The following is a 15,883-nucleotide window of genomic DNA, read 5'->3' as shown; positions in this document are numbered from 1 at the left end:
ATAGCTAATGAACTTGTGCCTCTTTAGGGGCATCGACACATGGAAGACTTGTAGATTTTAATTCACTGTCACTTTGCTTTTCTCATATGGTTTTTGCAATTTGCTTAATATTACTCAATATATTCAGTGAGAGAAAGGGGCCAGTTTTGGAGGGCAAGAAGGTATAGGGGTGAGTTGCATATATTCAAGGGTTTATTTCTGAGCATTCTGTCTGTAATTCAGCAAGACAGCTAAGAGCATTGCAACACAGCAATATGAGGGCACATATATGCTTAGAATTAGATGCAGACTTTAAAAACTTCCAAAACTGGAACACATAGCAAGTGTTCCACTATAATTCCACTAAACAATGAAACTCAGGAAGTGAAAATGCATTTTGTAGTTCAGGGGTTTTTTTCTGACAGCATTCCAGGAGCAAAAGCAAAGAATAACTGTGGGAAAGATTAAGTGCTTAAAAGCCTCTTCAGAAAGGATGTCTAGTCCTTAAAGAAAAATGTACATTAAAAAAAAATCCCCATCATTCCAACATTTCACAATACACATTTCTTGATCATTTGCATTAAATACAATGTTCTGAAAAGCTCAAAGAATCACATGACTGTGAGACTGGGAGAAAAAAAAAGCATTTATATGGTTATACAAAAAAATATTGCAGTTTATTGTATATCTTGGAACCACATCCTTGGTTTTATTCAATTCCAAGGTTTTTAAAGTACAGTGTATGGAAAAACTACAAGAAAAAACTACAGATATGGTTTATCAAAATTCACATATTTTCACCAGCTGGACACACGTCTTAGAGATGTAGGAGAACTATAATTCAGAGTAAAGAAAAGAGCTGTAAAATGCTGTTTGAAAATTATGCCCTTTTTATATCATTCATAGTTATAGTGAAACCCTAGTTTAATAGAAATATTACTTTAAAAAAAGCCCCAAACCAATGAACTTCACCTTAGAAACAGCAAAATACTTTATTTAATAATTTATTTGAAGATATCCAACCTGCTACACAAAGTTAAATTTTCAGAGCAGTAACTCACGGAGAGGGTGTTACTTTAAAGAATTTCTACAGAAATTTCAAAGCAAAATCTGTGTTCCTCGAAGAATACTATGAGTTTCCTGGCATTTGCTTGGCTGGTGCCAACAAGCAAGCTTAGGAATGCCACTTTTCCAAGAGAACTGGATAGAAAGCATCTCATTTTTCCAAGGCAATAAATCGTGTCCAGCACAGCAGATAAGAGACGGGTCTTTCTCTTGACGTGCAGACCTTTATGTTCTCATCCAACTGGTGAGCTGGAAATCTCAAGACATCCGTTCACTGTAGGCCAAGAGCCCATAAAATTCCAAGAAATCTCTCTGGAGTTTACCTCAGAAACAGAATACCAAAGCAGAACAAAGAAAATAATTAGGAATTTGCTTTGCCAACAAATACAATATCTCTTTATTCTACAGCTAACACAGCCTCCCTTCCTATTGGCAACATGCACAGAGTGAGACAATATGAAGGATTAAAGATAAATTTGGATTTTTGTCCTTTGATTAAACAACTCTTGGCTCCTTTTTGGAAACCAAACAAATAAGAGCTAGTGGCAATGACCATGGGGAAATTCTGCTGAACTCCCAGCCCCCTTTTCTTTAGAAGCACTGAATGCACATGATAATAAAATCACAAAGTGTCATAAGCAAACTAGAAAAAAATGAAACTTTCCTCTTATGAAGATGAACACCATCTTGGCTCCTTTAATTTGCCCACGCTCAATCATTTCCCTCCTTATTTCTTCCTCTTCTTCATATTTCCTAGTGTAATTTGGATTTTATGTAGTCCATTAAAAATAACAAGAAATATGCCCAAAAGGTTTGAGAACAGAACCTCCCCTGGACTTTGGTCTGAGTCTTGACTTTTCTCAACTCCACCATCATGCTCAAACAATTCATCCATCATGGCCTGAATCGTGCATGGACAGACAAATGGGATTGCACGAGCTCACAAGAGTAAGAGGAGGAAAGCAAAACAGCTGACAAACACTGGACAGTTTTTCCCCTGAAGGAGTTAGCTGGAAAGAAAAGGAAAAGGTAAACACCATCCATCAGGCCTTCTCAATAACTCAGAGATCTTCTTGTCACACAGCAGTTTCACCCACCTGAGCTAAATGCACAAAATGCACAAATTTAACTGTCTTCAAAGTTGTATGGCAATTGGTTTTGTCGTATCTGTGCTGCTTACTACAGGTAATCTTTGTTCCATTACAAGATCCCAGAGGGGAGAAATTGCTGTTATCCCCATTCTGAAAAAGCAGGCATAAGCACCAACAATGCTGAGGGTAAACAGAATTTATTTCTAGTTCCAGAAGAGCCACAGCACTGCAATCCCCATCTTGGGTAAAAGTGAAATAGTCAGGTTTGAAGTATACCTCAAATTCCCATAGGAAACCAGAGAGCAGAGCAAGGAATTAAATTCAGTATCAATTTAATAAATTTCATTCAGGTCTTAGGGCAGCCTGTCTTGTTTCCTTGAGTTCAAAAACTGGTTTGATTATACTACAAAATCTGCCAGAGAAGCCCTTCATTCTATTTGCAGTATCCACACAGTGGATGGGATACATTTGACTAAACAAACTTTCTCAATCGACTTAAACTCGAACAACTCTTTCGTGAAGATAAGACAGTCTTCAGAATCCATCCCAATAAAATTCAGCTCCAAGGAGTGGATTCTGGGATCATTCACTTTATCTTCAGTAATATCTGGTTTTGGCTTTAGAAGAAATTATCTCATCTGAACACTAATCTAAACAACCTCACTGACATTCCAGAAGCCTGTGAAGAAGATTGTTTTATGCAGTTCAGTAGCAAACAATGCAGCACAGTGGGTTCCATGGGACAGGCAATCCCATCTCAGCACACACCTAAGGCTACACACATGGATAGAACTGTTGAAATTAGTGGTTTGTCTGAGTGTTTATATATTTAACTTACAAGCGGGTGCGGGCCAGAGCAAGAACAAACAGTGAAATCTTGATGTGTTGTAATCACCAAAGGTCCCACTGAAGTCAGTGCTGTAAAGATGCCATCTGTGGCAGCAAGGATTACACCCAGCAATTCCTGCAGACTTAGGATGTTCTCCTTAGTGCTGCTATTCTGGTCTATGCCAGTACTGAGCACATGCTTTTGTTGCATTACTTACCTTCTTTTCCTATCTTTTCCAACCAGTAAAAGAGCAGATCTGAGACACACAGTTTGCATTATTGCACACTCAGGTATTCTGAAGAAAGTAATACAATCTATTTATTGCACACCCAGGGATTTTCTGGAGTTCTGAAGAAAGTCATGCAATCCATATTTAAAAACTCTTCCATTAGGTACATGGTGTTACCTTATGTTTGCCATGAGATTCTAGAACTCGTATGAATAATTGCAGTGACTCAGATGCCCAATGTTTCCTTACTAGGCCAGTATCCTGGAAGAGGGGCAATCTCCCAGAATGTGTGCAATGATGCCATCTGTCTCCCTGCCCTCTCTGCCTGCTGATAACTGACAAGAACTTAAAGTACTACATCCATTTTAACAGACAGGAGAAGAATTTTTTAGAAAATGTTCACCTAGCAGGAATTGCTAGAGAACACACCAGGTCCATCAAGTCCAAGAGAGACCCTTCAGCATAAAGGGTTCTTTCTTTATTTATTCCTTTATAACAATTTTTTTGGTGCCACAGATTCAATTTCAGAATCTAATGAGGCTCCAGCATCTGCTGGGCGAGGCACTCCTGCATCTCAAGACTCAACAGCCTCAAAAACCATGTAGTGGTGCACTTGTTAAACACAATTCTCCAAGTCCACACATCAGTGTGCCAAAAGCATTCAGATGCCTTGTCCACAACCTTGTGAACAGACACACAACAAGGGTGTCTGGATAGCCCATATTTTGCATTCAGGGACATCCCTACAGACATTTGGCTAAAACTGCATTCCAGGCACCGACTGCATAGCCAAGGAAAACACAGCTTCAGAGAGCTATTGTTCCTTGTTCACTTGATTTATTTCAAAGTATGCATACATGCATACAAAACTCAGCAGATAGCTCCAACCATATATCTGTTCATCTGTGGTCAAGTAAAAAAAGACAAGATCCCTACTGTGCAGAAGGCATAGACAAGTATCACATGACATTTTTCCACTGGAGCAACCGTCATCATCCACCACAAGCAAGAAATGATGATGCCAAAAGCATCACACAGATGCAACTTTCCAAGTAGCCAAACACCACATAATCTTCTAAACTTAAACATTTTCTAATAAGGAAGAAAAATGTATTCCATTGTCAGTCTCAATCATTGACTTCAAAAGAACATTGACTTCAAAGTCCAGGAACAAAAAATCAGCAGCAGCTATTAATGAATGATTCACAGCAGCTAACCTGTCTAGAACTTAAAGCCCCGGGTTTGAGTGCTTATATTTTTCTGCCAATTACTGCTTTTGAATATGCAATGTATCTGTAACTCATGTGGAAGCACCATCCCAGTACAGGCTGAGTTGTCCTCCCTGCTCCCATTGCTCCTCTGTGGGAGCCAGAGGTCTCAGGGAGAACAACACATCCTCTCACAGTCTGCATTGTTCAACCCATTACTCCTCTCTGGATTTACTCCCTCTTCAATCTGCTGATAGCTGTTTTGACACAGAGTAGTATTTCCCTTCAAACCCCTTCTCAGTGCTTCAGTGGCCAAAGAGTGGTGGTGTATCAATGTAAATCAACGGAGATAAGCTGAGAGTTGTTAAGAGCTACAGCTGACATCTGTACCCTCAACAGCTCAACAATTCACACATAAAAAATAGCCACATTTCCTAGTTTTATGTTTTCATAAGTTAATGAAAAGAGATAGGTTTCCCAAGAGAGGTGCTGGAGCTCCATACAGCATTATTTATCCTTCTTTCAAAAGCATAATTGTCGCCAACAGAAATTACTCAGAATGCAGTAAAACATGTTTTTCTAACAAAATGAAGTCCAAATCCTGCTTCCTGGACCAACATGAACTTTCCAATAGAGAACAATAAAGCTACCTCTCAGACCAGGAAAAACATTATTTGGGCCTTTTTCTGAACCATCCAAGAGCGGTAAATAAATACGTGGAGACAAACATTTCACCTCATTATGCTTTGGTTTATGGGGAACTGGGGTGGTCCAGGTACAGGAAGATTCCTTAATGATCTCAGGTTGATACTGAACAGACCACGCTGAAAAGCTTTTCCTGATTCATTAACCCAAATCAAGCAGTGATGTTACAAATATCTTTCAACCCACATCTTTGTCAGTGCTTTCAAAGAATTAGCTATAGATCAAACTAATTAGATATACCTTAAAAAAAACCCCAAAATTAAGAAGCCACTTTTCTTTCCTGTATGTTCTTCAATCTGCAAAAAGAGGGTGTTTGTAGCTTATATAGGCAAAAGAGAAATTTTATTTCTAATCTGTCTGCCCCTATACTGTGGAGATGTTTTCCTTTGGCTTTATCATTTCAGGTCTGCACTAGAAATTTTTACCAGTTTTTGTACTATGGAGTCTGAGGGGGTTGATCTATTTCTTTCTTAAGTGACAAATTTGTAATGGTTTTTTAATTCCTCCATTAGCATAAAAGTACTTTAGTAAAGTATTCCTTCGTATATACTTGCAAGGCCATGAATTTCTGCCAGCAAAATTTTTCTGTTGTCATCATAAACTGTGTTTACCTTAGATGAGTTCAGCATTCTGGTTAGAGACAAATCTTTTCTAATGAGACTATGAGGCCACTAAAACTTTTCTTATGAATGAATGGCAGCACTGTTTTTAAACAGAGATTTATTTCTGTTCAAATGGCCTCTTTATAGAGCATTTTCCCATATTATGATTGCAGATATTTGATCCCAGCAAGCAATAAAAAACTGTGTTTAGTCCTTCTCATGTATTTTCAAAAAAAGACCAAGTTTTACATTACTCATTTTTAAAAGTTTAAAATCTTAAACAACCAAAATTATAGGCAGTCCCTGACAGTAATGAGGACAAACATGGAGGACCAGGGACAACCGGTTTTTAACGCTGCACAAATATTACTTTTCTTGTTTAAAAGTCAAAAAACAATAGCCAGGAGTGTCCTGCCCTATTAAGAACACCTCACCTACTCCCATTCCTCCCTTGCAGGGTTCCTTAAACATTTCAGAAATTCAGTTGTTCTTCAAACCAATCAACTGATTCTCTACAAAGGATACATTTTTAATGTGCTTGTTTTACCTGATGAGTTCAATTTGCTATGATGTCCTGAAAACCTAGAAAACATCAGTTTCAGAGACATCCAACCTCCAAAATGGAGCTTCTCCTCATCTTCAATTTGATGTCTTCCTGTGCCATGGCTTCTCACTGCTTATATGTCTTCAGATGGAAAGATTTAGGTCTTGATGCTGACAGAAAAGACCAGGTGGTGGAAGAAAGCCTATCCCCTTATTTGAAAAACATTTTAAAGAACTTCCCTTTTACTAAAGAGATTATTTAAAATATAGACCTAGGTCCAAACTTAAAATACATGATATGTAGAATATTGAAATTATCTTGACAACACCATGATCAGAAGAAAGTTCACATAAATGAGAAGAAATATACAAATTAGTGAACACAACTAAACTGTAAACACTAAGATATGCTGCATACCACAGTTCCATTGAATGGCAACGTGATCTAATTGAAGAATAAAACCAGCATGAGTCTTCCAGGTTTGAGGTCCCAGGTGAGAGTTTGAGTATCTTCTATGACAAATAGCTTGTAACAACTCCAGTAATTGTGTTTAAATAATTTTCGAACAACGAGCTTGGGATTTAAAAGATTCTTTATTTTACTGCAGACTTGCTAATCATGTTAGAAGAATACAGAGGTAGATAAAAATGAGGACAAATTTAAAACAATAAGAGTGAATAAATAGAATCTACTTACTAAAAGAAAAGATATCCAAATTACAGAAAGAGTCCAATAAATCAAACCATTTACTCCTTGAAAGAGAATTTTACTGTCTCAGTGCCCAGTTAGCCATTACTTTATCAAAATTTCAAGTAGGAGAATTACTGGTGTGCTCAGGCTGTCTTCAGATTTCCCAGTATTTCCTCATTAATGTTAATATGCCATTAGAACATTCTGCACTTGAATTTGTGACTCATGATATTAGACATAGCTCTAAGGCAATCAAAAGTCACAAATATCTCATAGCACACTGCAGTAGCAATGCCCTGTAAAATATCCCTTGCATCTGAAATTCATCACTTCCTCAGCAATCTCATAAAAATGGTAACTTTAGAGATGCCTGCAGCAATGCAGGCAGAGCACAAGCCCTTCTTCCACAAGTTGTTTCCCAGTGCTGTTGTTAGCATTCATGAGTGGTGGAGCTGGCTGGCAGGGAGCAAAGCTCTGTCATCTTGTCATGTCACATCAGGCACTGCTGATATAAACTGGTGGATAACGTAAGATAAAGCGAGAACTTCGCAGAGAACGGCAAAACAACAGTAAGGTCACGACTGAGTGGTACTCATTTCATAGTGTGTTTTACTTAATAACACTGACAGTGAGTTGTTATTTTTAATGCAATAAAAGTAATTATTTCTGGGTGGCAACTGGATATGAGACCTTAGGGGAACCCAGGCTTATTACAAAGGAACCAAACCACCAAGTTTAAGAGACCTTTGATGGAAGACACAAAATGAAAAAATACCTTTGATGGAGGAAGAAGAATGTAAAGATATCTCCAGTTCCACATGACACTAACAAGTGCTGAGCACAATAATCAGTGTGAAAAGGAGATTAGAAAATGTTATATATACATCTGCCAGTTGCACACCTTTCCCCAGGCTCTACTAGTTTTTGTTTATATGGAAATATTATTTTTCCTTCAGTGAAATATTATTTTTCCTTCCTCATTCCATTAATGTTACTAACAGTAGTGTTGACCTGTAATCATTGCACGCATTCACCCAACTGCAAAGCATCAACTCCATGTACACAGAGACTTCCCCACACAGCACTAAATCTGATAAGGAAATAAAAGAGATCCTTAAATTGCCAGAGCCTTAGGAAGAAAGTTCAAAGTAATCTAGGAAGCATGATTTGCACAGAAAAAAATAGAAGAACAGATTAATAACTCTAATTACAAAATGGAGATTATCCTTAAATGTTTCAATTTGAATGGGTAATTAACTGAGATAATAGTTGCAAATACATAGTCTGAAGTGTTCTTACCTTTCATGTATAAGTAGGGCTAATATCCATAAGGAAGAAATGCCCTCAAATCATGCTTACCATAATAACCCAGTCTTCCCCACACAATGTGAAGCTCTTCTTCTGGCTTAACTCTTTAAGCAGTAGATTTCCTACAGTGATTTTTCTTGATGGTTTTCTGCTGCATGAGCTTCAGCAAGATTAATCTGACTCCAAAGTAAGTAGTGCTCTCTCTCTCAGTAGTCATTTGCATTGAATTTTGTAGTGAAGAAATAAAGCTATGCTGCATAGCTTACTTGAACATTAGTCTTCCATCAGCCATTTGACAAAACACTGGAAACAAACTTTGGTTAAGAAATTAAAACAAAAACAGTTTGTGAACAGAACTGCCTTAGGTGGGCATGACCCAGTATTTAGATTTTTTCCCAAATGCACATTTTAATAAAGTCCTAAAAAATTGACTGATAGGACATTGTCTTTTTTATGTTAGTAGGATAGCTAGACTGGAAACTGCACATCTCATCTCAGCAGCCTGGGGAACCAACCATGCCTTCTGACCTGCCCCTTATCCATGGAATATTTTCTTATTCTGTACTTTTCAGAATTACAGTTTTGTTTAAGTCAGAAAATTTTACTGTATTTTCAGACCCAGACTTTGTTACTCCTGCTCACAGCTAGTGATGAGGGCACTAGTTACATCGTACATGAGATGTACCAAAGACAAATCCATTCTTTCCTGGAAACTTCCCCACCCACTCCACACTTCTGAGAAATACAGCATTTCATCAGCAGGCACAGAGAGGTTGCTGCCCACCTTGAGTTCACAGCTGGGGACTAAGTGGCATAAACATAATCAGAAGATACTTTCACTCCATTTGGCAGTAAAAGCAAAGAAAGAGCATTGCTCCCCCAGACACTCACACAGCTCCATATGCTCTTTATGATAAGCTGAGTGGCTGCAAACCCCAGCCATACCCCAGCCAGAGAGTAGCTGAGCAGGGAAAGAGCCATAACATGCTTTGGCTTCCAGCTGCTCCCCTACAGACTGACATTTCTTAAGTAGATGTACATTTTGTGAAATAATACCCATAGGCACTCAGCAAAGAAAGATGTTGTTTTCCAGAGCAACCAACATCAGTCCCTGTACACAGCACAAAATTGCTGTAATCCTCACTGTTTTACATGACTTCCTCAGACTTGGTAATAACACTTTGGTTATATTAAACATGAAAATCTTAAACATACCTGCTGGGAGACTGGAGGTGTGAGATATGAGACACAGCAAACAGGAAAGCAGAAAGGAGGGACCTTTAAAAATTATATTGTATTTTGTCTCTAAAACACATTTCTGGAAACAAAACAAGGAAGAAATATTTACTGTGATGGTGAGATGAGAAGAAATTGTAAGAGAAAAGGCATCACATAGGAAGGTCACAGGGAAAAAAAATTACAGGAATGAGGAAAGACAGCAAGAACTCAGACTAGAAGCAACAGTCAGAAATTTTGATTCCAGAGGAAATGTTCATGGTCAGGCTAGTGCAGAAATAGGTTCAAAATGTATTCAGGACCTGCTCACCCACAAAGATCAAAACCACTTTAGGTTTCTTTCCAACAGCGTCCAATGCCAGTACACAGAGCCTTACCCCTGGACAAAGCTTCTACAGCTCCCCACATCTTAACCACTAGATGGTCTGAGACCTTTCCTTTGATGATTTAGAGGGAATGGCCATGAATTAAGGATGCACCTTTTACCAGTGGTCAGGTGTTAACTCAGGCAGTGACTTTTGAGGTGCTTTTGTGTGTGTGTGTGTGTGAAAGGGGGAGGGATAATGAGGGAAAGTACAGCCACAGGATCTTGCTCTGGGCTGGCTTGTCTGAGCCAGTTTCTATTACAGTTTCCAGACCAAGAACTCACTGTTTGTTCGTGGTCTGTGGAAACCTGACTTGTGAAAGGCTTTCTGGCTCTCCCCCTCATTTCCACTAGCGAAATTGCCATAAAAAGCAGTCATGTTATGTAGGGATTTTCACCTTTGGCATTTCTGAGATGTCTAGCCTTCTTGTTTTTCACATTCCTGCCCTGTGTCAGCAAATGGTGTGGCTTCATGAAACAATCTGTGTAGTCATGATTAGCAGTGAAAAAGTCCTATGGGGCTGTGAACTGAGGCCAAGAAGCAAGTGTGATCCCCTTGCTGGTTTAGAAAAGTCCAAGAGAAAGGGAAATTAAAATCCCGATTTCTCAACTCTACTGGTATGTGTCAGTGATGCTGGCACAGAGAGATTCAAATCCTTCACAGACTCCTGCTCTGGCCCCAGCCTCAGAATCTTCTTTACTTCCAAATTCACAACTAAGCCTCGCTGGTAGAGGCTCCTGATTCAGAGGTTCATTAAATCTCCTCTCAAGAACAGGAGGCACAAAGCTATGACTGGACACCAGGGAAAACCACATCTTGTAACCATTCTTCACAAATATCTTCATTGCTTAACTTAGAATCTAAATAAACCTTTCCAGAGCTGTCAGTGGGCATAACTCTCACAGAAAGGGGGAAACAATAGATCTACATAGTTCAGACATGGGAGATGTTCTTAGAGGGAAGTTGCAAGTTCAGCTGTAGTGGAGGTAAATGGGGTGACAGCACAAGAGGTCTAAAAGCAGAAAGGAAGTTTCTTCAAGGCAAAGAGGATGTTTTTACAGTAGCTTTTGCTTTTAGTTCAAAACTGATTTGTTTTGTGCATGCCTTATCCATAGACCAACACAACATTCCACTGCCCTGTCAGACTTCTAAGCATCCTCTTTTACTGCAAAGTGAGTGTCCCCTCATCCATCTTGAGATCAAGCACAAGTGGATTGCATTATTTGGGCTGATACGAATGGTACATATTGCAAAAGCTGAGCCTATGCACTAAGTTCGTGTGCTACACTCTTATCTCACAATGGCAAAATGAAACATTGCATTTCTCTAGCAGCCTGCTCTTTTCTCAAGAAATGTCAATTTATTTCCTTCACTTAGACTTCATTTTTAAGCCTTCTTAGTGACACTCAAAAGAGAGGGGGGAATAAAATAAAATCAGCCAGGTCACAGTTACTTTGACTGAACTAACTATAACGAGTAGTGAGTACAAAAGACTTTGAGAAACCGTCACCACAAGAAATGCACTTAAACTAAAAATATTGTAGTACAGTTTGATTGGGTCTTGATCACTGTGTTTCACAAAAATTTCTCTTTTACTTTTTTTTTCCAAGAAAAGGTCACTAGAAAGTCAGCTATTGTGTATAAACTCCAAGTGATCTTGTGATTTCTTACCAAATCAGTCTCATGCTCTCTGTTTTACTCAGGTGAGAAGAATTTAAACTGAAACCCACAGCTACTGTACCTAATTATGAGGTTCAGCGCTGCAGAACACTTCTCACAGAATGGCTTCATTTCTGCTTCTGTAGGTGACTTGACACAAAAGAAAGTGCTAAGAAGCTGTCAAAAAAATAATTTTGAGAAACTAAGGGGGCTGGGGACATTATATGAAGAAGATCAGGGCTAAAGAGATTATGTAGTTACTATAAATTGCAAAAATGAAGGCAATTAAATCAGGGACTTGTATCAACCTAATTTACTTTTTCATGCACACTTGCACATCCATACTGCTATTGTACTTCCCCACTAGAAACCAGGCACTTATGTGCTATATTTCTCATTGCCAAGAAAAAAGCACCTGGCTCTTGCTTCATTTACTGAACTTTCCGAATCACAGTCATCCTTTTCTAAGAATGTAATGGGTTTTAAAAAAGGATGTTTTATGCAAATTCACACAGGCATAGTAAAGTTAGTACATTATTTTCGTTGATACACCGCCAAGCTCTAACTACTTTGAATGGCCCTTTAAGTACATAGATGCATATTAAAAGCCACTTCCAGAAATAAACTGAAGTAATTAAAACAATTTCTGACTATGCTTAAAGAAAACTCATTTCCAAGCAGTAAAAATTGATAGTCAAATCTTGTTATTCAGCCATGGAACATGAGATTTATGTTTTGATATCTATTAGCTCTGTAATTGTTTTCCCTCCAAGCATTCATTTGTGGAGATTTGGTAGCCCTCTGGGGTTGTTATTAATTACTCTAAAATAATTTGTCCTGAAAAAATTGCTAGTGTTCTTACTAAGTGGCAAGTCTGAATGCTTACCTGCATGATTCATGAACATCAACTGCTAATCACAGCTCCTCACTAAAAATACTAAAAGTTCATTGCAGTAATTACAGCGTTTAACACAGAACTTTTCATATAACTGTCTATAAAGGTCTCAGTGTCATACAGATGTCAGCAGTGGCAGAAATTGCTCCCTTTTTAGGAGGGTACTGATCATGATTCAGGTGAACTACTCTGCAGGAGGCTATGCTCTGGGATTATAAACTCATTGAGGCCCCACACACAAAGAAAATTATTGGAAGCTGAAGCTCCGATTCAAAGATAACCAAGATTCAAAGTCAACCCACTATTGTAAACCTGTTCAGAGTACTTTACTGGACCTATGGATTTGTCAGTTGCCTTTTGAATAGTAGCCTGTGTGCATTAAATATCAAGGACTTGCACTTAGATCAGGATTTGATTAGGTTAATGTTGCAATCGCAAAACTTGCTGAGTTTTGAGATTCTTAATTCACATGGTTGATGTCAGTCTTTAATTTTAATATAAAGCAGATTTCCTTGTTCAGAACAGAAAAGGAAGGTAATAATATGAAGTTATGTATTGGAAGAGCCACTGGCCTTGTAGTAAAGCCTACAAGGAGGAGCAAGTCAGCAGAGACTTTCCTTTGCACTGCCCATCTCTGCCCATGGCATGGCCAGACATATGTTCCTGAGACAGAAATGTATTGCTGAGCTTCCTACAGCAAGCTCTGCACAGGCTTCTCACAAAAACCTGCATCCCCGTTCTCCAAAATGATGTGTCAGTTTACACAAGACAGGACAAAGGAGACACGCTTGGTACTGGAGATTTTCTGCTGGAAGTACCTGAAAGACTTTTATTTTCCTGGGCGGGTAGAGTCCCTCTATTGATTTATCTTATCTTACTCAAGTCTCATTGACTTCTCTGAATCTGATTTCACAGATATTTGATTAAGCTTCTTAAAACACTAGCACTTACTGTTGTAAACTTATATATGAGATAGTACATCAAAGGGTATCCGATAAGGAGAAATCCCAGGTGTGTAGGAAATGGCTTTTACTGCCCAAATGTGCTGGCTAACAATTATAAAGCACTGTGGGAACAGAGAACTGTTACCAGAGATGTGTCTGACCACAGTTTTACAGGCCTCTGTAGAAGCACAGAAAAGATTGTAAACTTCAATCCCATTTCTACATTGTATTAAAAAAAAAAAACCAAAAAACAAAAACAAACAAAAAAAAAGCCTTAATGCGGGCTAAAAAAAGACAGCTGTTTACATCTGGAAGTAATAAGAAGGCTAGAAAAAAATGGAGTGTGATTGTGACTCCCTGGTGAAGCAAAGCTGGGTATAGATCTAGACTGCAGAAACAGACATGAAATTAGATGTTATGAATATTGCAAAGAAATGCATAAATAAAATATAACCAATGAGAATCTGTTAGTAGATCAGATTCTTATTTGCAAGCAGATTAACTTTAAAGGGAAGATGTATAATAAGTAGTGTTTCCCTAGATAAAGAGAGGTACCATGCAATTGCAATAAGAGAGAAAAAGACTGGGAGAGGGAAGCTAAGCTCAGTGGAGCAAGGAACAGCAATTTAAAACTGGAGCAACACAATGCCAGGGCATTTAAATGAAACAGAATATTGTGGGGGGTGAGGGAGAGGAATCCTGGGAACCTTCCAAAAGCAGTTTAAAGCCGTAGAAAAATGGCATGTGTGAAAAATGACATTTTGAACAGGGTTATCAAGATGTTGAAGGAATCCCACAACAATATTTTGTCAAGCTACAAAAAAAGACAGGCTTGTGTAACTACCCAGTTTCCAGAGATGAACAGATGGCATTAATAACAGAGAAGGAAAAGGCAACAGCTGAAATGAAAGCACAGAAAGATGCAAACTCTAGCAAACAGTAGATACTTGCACAGACCTGAGAAACAAACTTGTACACAAACAAGAACACTGAGGAGAAAGGAGCATGCAAGTGACACAGAAAAGCAACTAGCACTCAGTCAATAGCAAATGTACAAGATACAGAAAAAATAAAATTAGAAAAGCAGTAATATCATGTAGAAAACTTAATGGAAAAACCTTATGCATAGAATCATCGTGTCAGGGGTTTTAGGAACAAATTCAACTGCTGATAACTTTGAGATTTCTCAGAGATGACATTAAAGAAGCCACAATAAGTTAAAAGTAAAGGTTAGTCATAGCCTTAAAAAAAACCCAAAACCCAACAAACAAAAAAGACAGCAGCAAATGGACAGGAAAACAGATACCAAAGAGAAAATCAGCACTTTTTTTTCCCATGCTAAAGTCTTTACTAAATAGTGCAAATTAAACCTACAATAAGATGAGTCTGAGGGCTTTATTATAAACAACATTTAGACTCATGAAAAAGGGTTGAAATTTCGCATAGGGAAGAAAAGCCACAGCTTCTGAATTAAAAAAAATGTATATGGTAACTAAACCTGAGACATACACTAAGACATAGGAAAAAATATATAAAGTTGAATAAAACCAGATTTACAAGTCATTTACAGTATATGAGTGACACATTGTCTGTCACTGACGCTAAAGAGGTAAAAATCCCACTACATTATCAGATCAATAATCTAGGGTATAAAATTACCTGATATTTTCTCAAAAAAAAACCTCCAAGTACATTTGCCACCTGAGATAACAAATGGAGTAAGCTTCTACAGGATACTGTCTCAGCACACTGCAGCTTGAGTGTTGATGGGAGCTGGAAGCCAGCTACCACATCCTGAAAAATAAAGCAGTGAATGAAGAAGCAATCAGCATACAGCATGAGATCTGCCAGGCAGAGCAGAAGTACCACTCCAGGAAAAGGCAGCGAGCTGCTGGATTGCACATCAGCTTCATTATCAAGAGATGGACACGAAATACTTGGAAAGAACATCTTGAAATAAATGTCTGCTTGACAAAAGCCAGCCAGAACTTTTAAAAATAGGTAAAAACTAGTAGTAAAGAATATTAGAGGATAATAGGCAATGAGTAGACGGGGGGTTTTTTGGGTTTGGTTTTTTTTCCCTTTTTCCACTTAGTTGATTTATGCGTGGGGGGGGCATTGGGGTGTATTTTTTTTCTGTTTCATTTTGAATGAAAAATATCACAATCCAAACAGGTACTTCACTAAAGTGACTGAGAGATAGATAGCTAATTGCTGAGACAGTGACCTTGCTATGTGAAAATACATCAACTGAACAAGAACTTTGGCCTCACAATCAAACAGAAAACATCATCACATCAACTAATGGAGAATTTTAAGGCAGGCACTAGAAAGAAACAGGAAAATAAAGCAGAGGTTTCCAAGTGGACATATTTATTATTCTTCCAGACTGTCCCTGCCAGATAGGAATTCCTCTCTGTGCCCATAAAGACAACACAGAGAAAAGCTGAGCCAGGTTGAAAGCATCACTTAAAAGATGAGTGGATCATCAAAAATAAAAGGGTTGTCAAAAGCCTGAGCCACTGACAGCTGGA

General features: G+C 38.3%; 1 long non-coding RNA gene across 1 annotated transcript; it reads right to left on the bottom strand.

The window, feature by feature from the left end:
• Positions 1-968: 968 nt before the first annotated feature.
• LOC148224446 (uncharacterized) lies at positions 969-15,298 on the bottom strand. Its single transcript, XR_015802637.1, has 2 exons — positions 15,009-15,298; positions 969-9,568 (listed from the first exon to the last, which is right to left on the bottom strand). It is a non-coding gene; the product is annotated as an uncharacterized LOC148224446 (long non-coding RNA).
• Between the last annotated feature and the right edge of the window lie 585 nt (positions 15,299-15,883).

Source organism: Sturnus vulgaris, chromosome 3 (assembly GCF_052056855.1).
Source record: "Sturnus vulgaris isolate bStuVul1 chromosome 3, bStuVul1.hap1, whole genome shotgun sequence".
Taxonomy (NCBI): Eukaryota; Metazoa; Chordata; class Aves; order Passeriformes; family Sturnidae; genus Sturnus; species Sturnus vulgaris.
Note: the sequence above shows the minus strand (reverse complement) of the source record. Positions and strands in the feature narration are given on the sequence as shown.